Source organism: Salmo trutta, chromosome 22, assembly GCF_901001165.1.
Source record: "Salmo trutta chromosome 22, fSalTru1.1, whole genome shotgun sequence".
NCBI classification, from domain to species: Eukaryota; Metazoa; Chordata; class Actinopteri; order Salmoniformes; family Salmonidae; genus Salmo; species Salmo trutta.
Window position 1 is genome coordinate 46,029,327 of NC_042978.1, and position 7,105 is coordinate 46,036,431.

The window sequence follows — 7,105 nt, forward strand, 5'->3', positions numbered from 1 at the left end:
CCGAGGAACTGTAATAAACATAATTCTGAACAGATGGGTGAATGACTATGAATGAACAGTTACACGTTCAATTCTTACTTTGTCTCCCTTTACTCGGTTACAGATATTTTTTATAAGTACAAACTTTTGTCAGTAATGTGTCATCAGTAAAGGACATGAACCGAATGTAGCTAGACAATTTAGCAACTCTAGCCCAGACCTTAGAGTTGCTTTACAGCTTCCGGTTTTATTTCCAAAATAAAAGTCTAGAGCGTGTTTTAGAACTGCATTCAATAATGGCGTTATACCAGTAGATGACTTAGTATAGGCTTGGGCCTTTAGCAAATGACTTGTGTGAGAATGACACAGAAGAGCCTTGTCTAGAATAACCGCCTGAGCTGCAAAATAGAAAGTAAATATTGTTCAGGCTAGGCCTATTCCGCAAGCTAAATATGCCATGCTGTTGTGTTATTTAATGGCCATATAATTGCATAATTTGTTTTTACAGCCACGTGGGCCTATTGTGGTGATCATGTCACACTTTCTCCAGTATTTGGGAGCACAGACTGTAGGCCAATGTGAGCAAGACAAAGGAGATGATTGTGGACTACAGGAAAAGGAGGACCGAGCACACCTCCATTCTCATCGACGCGGGCTGTAGTGGAGCAGGTTGAGAGCTTCAAGTTCCTTGGTGTCCACATCACCAACAAACTAACATGGTCCAAGCACACCAAGACTGTTGTGAAGAGGGCACAATGAAACCTATTCCCCATCAGAAGACTGAAAAGATTTGGCATGGGTCCTCAGATCCTCAAAAGGTTCTACAGTTGCACCATCGAGAGCATCCTGACTGGTTGCATCACTGCCTGGTATGGCAACTGCTCGGCCTCCGACCACAAGGCACTACAGAGGGGCCAAGCTTCCTGCCATCCAGTACCTCTATACTAGGTGTTGTCAGAGGAAGGCCCTAAAAATTGTCAAAGACTCCAGCCACCCTAGTCATAGACTGTTCTCTCTGCTATATTTAGCGGCCTGTGAGCTAGGGTCTCTTTTTAAAGGGAACCTCATAATAAAAATAGTTATAAAACACAAATAAAGTCATACATTTATTCCGCAAGACACCAGTACCCAAAATTATAGCCTAAATTGCAATGCCTACAAGTTGAAGGCCTATTTTTTATGTGGATAGGACTAAATTAAACATTTAATTAATAAAGTGATAGGCTAAAGAACTTTGGAGAATTGAGATAATTTGGAATACACACATGGATTTCAATAAACATACGGATAAGACTGTTCAATTCTCTTTGATTTAGTTCCTATTGCAACTCAAGACAAAAGACTGAATGGATGACATAGTGACTGAACTGAACGAAGGATGAATTAGATGTTCAGATATGTTGGAGTGACGAACTACACGCATCACGCATGCTCTGCACTTTACTTGGCTAGTAGGCAAAGAGGTCTACATTAGGGTATAATGACTATGACTGTATGCCTCCAGAAGGGCATCTTCTGAGACTGAGGGGTGTTTTTCCCGAAGGCGCATGGTGCTGTGGTGCTGCATGGACATCACAAGCTCTTCAACTGGGCAGCAGTGTTGCAATGGAGGGAAGAACCTATAGGGAGACTACCTAAGACCACAGCAACAGAGTTATTGTAAAGTTTGGGGAAAAGCTTATGCCAGACTGTTTAACCTCTCCCTTGTTCATTTCAAAGTCTGTATGTTCATGAACCGATTCATATAAATCATGTCACATTATTTTAAATTCATATTAACCCCTCCTACAAAATATTATTTGGCAAGATTGAGTGATTAAATAAATATCAAAATATTCAAAAAAATATTTTGAGTGGCTAAGAATCCAGTGGTCATACATAATTCATAGATTCACCAAATATTGCTTATTATTCTATGTTTCATTATTCCTGATAGCCTAGCGGTTAGAGTGTTGGGCCAGTAACTGAAAGGTTGCTGAATCAAATCTGACAAGGTAAAAATCTGACAAGGTAAAAATCTGTCATTCTGTTCCTGAGCAAGGCAGTTAACCTACTGTTCCCCGGGCGCCGAAGACGTTGATGTCGATTATGGCAGCCCCCCGCCCCTCTCTAATTCAGTTGAATGCATTCAGTTGTACAGCTGACTAGGTATCGCCCTTTCCCTACAACTGGTTATGATTGCAGACAGAGCCCAGACATGGGATGGTGCAATATTGAATTAGTCATATTTTGGTGCATGCATGGGGATGTTCTTTACCATTCGGCCATCAGATTAGCCACCAAATGCTCCTTATAAGACACATCACTGCACTCTATACTCCTCTGTAAACTGGTCATCTCTGTGCTGCTACCATGTTGTGTTGTCATGTGTTGCTGCCATGCTATGTTGTTGTCTTAGGTCTCTATGTAGTGTTGTGGTGTCTCTTGTTGTGATGTGTATTTTTCATTTTTAATCCCAGTCCCCACAGGAGGCCGTCATTTTATTCCTAGCGGACTGAAACTTCACTGTTGTAGGCATAACACAGCTAGTGCTATCTAGACTTGCGCTGGCAAACAAATGCATTACATTAGCTACCTAAATGTGAAGCAAACTGGAGACTGTTAACTTGAAAACGTGCAGGATGTCTCTTTCCGGTTTCCCCGACTTCCGTTTTTCATACCGTGTTAGGCTCGTTCGGGTAGCGCTCCCCACAGGCCGTTTGGTAAATGCTTTTTTGCTGTTGTGAGATGATAGTGCCAAAACTCGGAAAGGTATCATTGTACGTCAGAATTGCAACACACGATTTGTTCAAGGATAACAGTTTAGTCCGTAATCGTAACATGGTGTTTGTATGTTCACTGATGAAATGTCACGTTTACGTTCATATTTCACGCATGGATTTTCTTACGATCCTAACAATTTATATATGGATTTTCTAACGACTCGTACAGTAAATTACCAGTCAAAAGTTTGACCACACCTACTCATTCAATGGTTTTTCTTTATTATTTACAGCATTGTAGAATAATAGTGAGGACATCAAAACTATGAAATAAAACATATGGAAGTAACCAAAAAAAAGTGTTAAACAATATTTAATATTTGAGATTCTTCAAAGTAGCCACCAATATGGCCAATATACCACGGCTCAGGGCTGTTCTTGGTCACGAGGCAACACGGAGTGCCTGGATACAGACCTTTAGCCGTGGTATATTGGCCACATACTACAAACTCCAGAGGTGCTTTATTTCTATTACAAACTGGTTACCAACGTAATTAGAGCAGTGAAAATAAAATGTTTCGTCATACCTGTGGTATACGGTGGGATATACCACGACTGTCAGACAATCAGCAGTCAGGCTTTGAACCACCCAGTTTATAATCTATTAGGTTGCGATATAGCGTCAATCAACCCATGGTCGCGTGCCATGTCATCGACTGACAGACTGATATAACATATGTGGTTAAATTGATAGTGTAAAATACTTATCCAGACGTAGTAAGATCTGCCACGCCCATTTTGTCAGCTCAGGATATCCTTCATCTCTTCATCCCCTTTTCACCTCCACACAGGATGCAGCTGTGGAACAGCAGTAGTACAATCTCTCAAACCCAGAGGCGCAACATCACAAGACTTCCGGCAACGCTTGCGAAGCAGACTTGGCAGACCAGGCTGGGGTTTGAGAAGTGTAAAAAAAAATATATATTTCTTAGTAAATATAAAGATAAAAATATGTTTACCTATAAAGCACACCCTAGTTTCTAGCCAATGTCTTATGTAGCTTAACATGTTATTACTCCAACCACGTGAAAGTGACAAACAGGTGGCTTTGATTTGACCTGCTTGCGCATGCGTAGTTCGACGCAAGACGATCGTTGGACCTGATAACTGTGTTTCTGAGTATGAGTTTAGCTCACCACCTCCCTAGAACCAGTGGCGGACTTACCATTAAGCATGTCACATGCTTCCCAGTCAAAACAGTTTGCCTATATATTATGACCATATTTTGAGACGTTTTTGGGTACGAGCACATTTTTTCTTGAGGTAAATCAAGTTCGTTAGCCGAAGTCTACATCCCTTCACCAGTGATTGGTCAACAGTAGTACTCCTAGTAGTACTCATAGTAGGAGTGGGAACTATGGGGGCGATTCTTCAATTAAGTGTTTGTTGTCATTCACAGAGACGCGACTAGTTTTAATTCACATTTTTTCACTTGAGAATAACTGCGCCAAACATTTCAGATGTAAAATTGCGTGACTAAGACCTCTGCAAAAACATAAAAATTAATTACAGATTTATGTTAGATTCATTCGGACTATTTTGAAGAAGTGTATACTGGCTATGTTGTTGCTACGGCGGCTCAAGAAGGACAAACATGATAACACGATATCTACACTGAACAAAATGCTCAATGGGTGACATGTCTGGTGAGTATTCAGGCCATGGAAGAACTGGGACATTTTCAGCTTCCTAGAATTGTGTACAGATCCTTGTGTCATGGGGCCGTGCATTATCATGCTGAAACATGAGGTGATGGAGGCAGACGAATGGCACGACAATGGGACTCAGGATCTCGTAACGGTATCTCTCTGCATTCAAAATGCCATCGATAAAATGAAATTGTGTTCGTTGTCCGTTGTTTATGCCTGCCCATACCATAACCCCACCGCCACCATAGGGCACTCTGGTCACAACGTTGACATCAGCAAACCGCTCGCCCACTTGACGCCATACACGCTGTCTGCCATCTACCCGGTACAGTTGAAAACAGGATTCATCCATGAAGAGCACACTTCTCCAGTGTGCCAGTGGCCATCGAAGGTGAGCATCTGCCCACTGAAATCGGTTACGATGCTGAACTACAGTCAGGTCAAGACCCTGGTGAGGACGATGAGCACCCAAATGAGCTTCCCTGAGACGGTTTCTGACAGTTGGTGCAGAAATTATTTAGTTGTGCAAACCCACAGATTCATCAGCTGTCCAGGTGGCTGGTCTCAGACGATCTGTCAAGTGAAGAAGCCGTGGAGGTCCTGGGCTGGTGTGGTTAGACGTGGTCTGCAGTTATCAAGCTGGTTGGACGTACTGCCACATTTTCTAAAAACGACATAAGAGGCGGCTTATGGTAGAGAAATTAACATTAAATTCTCTGGCAACAGCTCTGGTGGACATTCCGGCAGTGAATATGCCAATTCCACACTCCCTTAAAACTTGAGAGATCTGTGGCATTGTTGTGTGACAAAACTGCACATTTTAGTGGCTTTTTATTGTGCCCAGCACAAGGTGCACCTGTGTAATGATCATGCTGTTTAATCAGCTTCTTGATATGCCACACGTGTCAGGTGGATGCATTATCTTAGCAAATGAGAAATGCTCACTAACAGGGATGTAAACAAATTTGTGCACAGAATTTGAGAGAAATATGCATTTTGTGCATATGGAACATTTCTGGGATCTTTTATTCCAGCTAATGAAACACGGGACCAACATTTTACATGTTGTGTTTATATTTTTGTTCCGTGTATAAACCCTTGATTGCTGATGCTATGTGTTGGCCAGTGGTGAAAGGCTTTGAAGCCACCGGTAGAAGCAGTCCTCCATAGGAATGAATGGAATTACACCCCCCCCCCCCCCCCCCCCCAAAAAAATACATTTCACTTTTGGTGGTCAACGAACTCAATGTACTTCAAAATGACTAAAACCAAATCTAAACTGTGTAGTAATGATAATGTACTTACATTCATACAGTTTCTCACTAATTATCATCTAATTGAAAGCTAGATCAGTGGTTCTCAACTGTTTTTGCATCGGGACCCAAATTGAACCAGGTTGTCTCAGTTGCAATGTGATATTTGCGTCGCCAAAATACAATCTGGAAAAGTATTTTTGCTATATTAATGACACGGGAACAACATTCTCACCTCTTTCATTAATAATAAAATTTAGCCCATATTCTTGATGAAGAACGTTAATAAAACGCACTGGTTTGCGACCACAAATCAACCGAAATAGCACTGCTAATAGCTCTATATTTGAAATACTGTGATAGAATAAAAAATGTAGAGATTAAATTATTTATCATTTTTTACACACTTCCTACCTGGTTTAAAAAACGTTTTTTTTTTTTTTTTTTTTAACTCAGACACCAACATCCCATTCATAACCTCCTGAGACCCAAATTTGGGCCGTGGCCCACCAGTTGAGAATCACTGAGCAAGACAGTCAGGGAGAATCGAAAATTCCAAAAACGACAGAGATAGGACCATTTTTTTCAATTTTGACGGCGAGGAAATGTAACCAATTTTCTGTGCGGCCCCCCGGCAAATGTGGCCCCCGGGACAAAATGTGTTTGACACTTCTGCTGTAATGTCTTTGGCAGTAGTGCTGTACCCTGGTCGACTCTCCGGGCCAGGTGCCTTAGCATTTTACTGGGCTGGCCTAGTGTCTTTGTATTCCAACTGGGCCAATCACAGGTCCTCATGAGCTTGTAGTCTACTACCATCATGTGGGCTCAACTTGTATGGCAACAGACAAATATGAATTCACAATAGTTTTTGAAGTTTTAAACCTCAATTTGAGATGGATTGCAAATATCTGCAAAAAAACAAGTATTACAGAAGCAGCTGTCATATAGAAAGTACTACAATATCTCTAGATATCACAATTACATTCATCCTACATAACTACGGCTGTGCATACCTTTTCATACTTATACTGAACAAAAATACAAACGCAACATGCAACAATTAACGATTTTACGTAGTTACAGTTCATATAAGGAAATCAGTCAATTTAAATAAATTCATTAGGTTCTAATTTATGGATAAATGAATGGCCAATATGTTTTTCCCCCACAAAAGGGCTTTAGTACATACATAAATACTCCTGTTTCATCAGCTGTCCGGGTGGCTGGTCTCCGACGATCCCGAAGTTGGAGAAGCCGGACGTGGAGATCCTGGGCTGGCGTGGTTACATGTGGTCTGTGGTTGTGAGGCCAGTTGGGCATACTGTCAAATTCTCTAAAACGACTTGAGGCAGCTTATGGTAGAGAAATAAACATTCAGTTCTCTGGCAACAGCTCTGTTGGACATTCCTGCAGTCAGCATGCCAATTGCACACACCCTCAACTTGAGACATCTGTGTTGTGT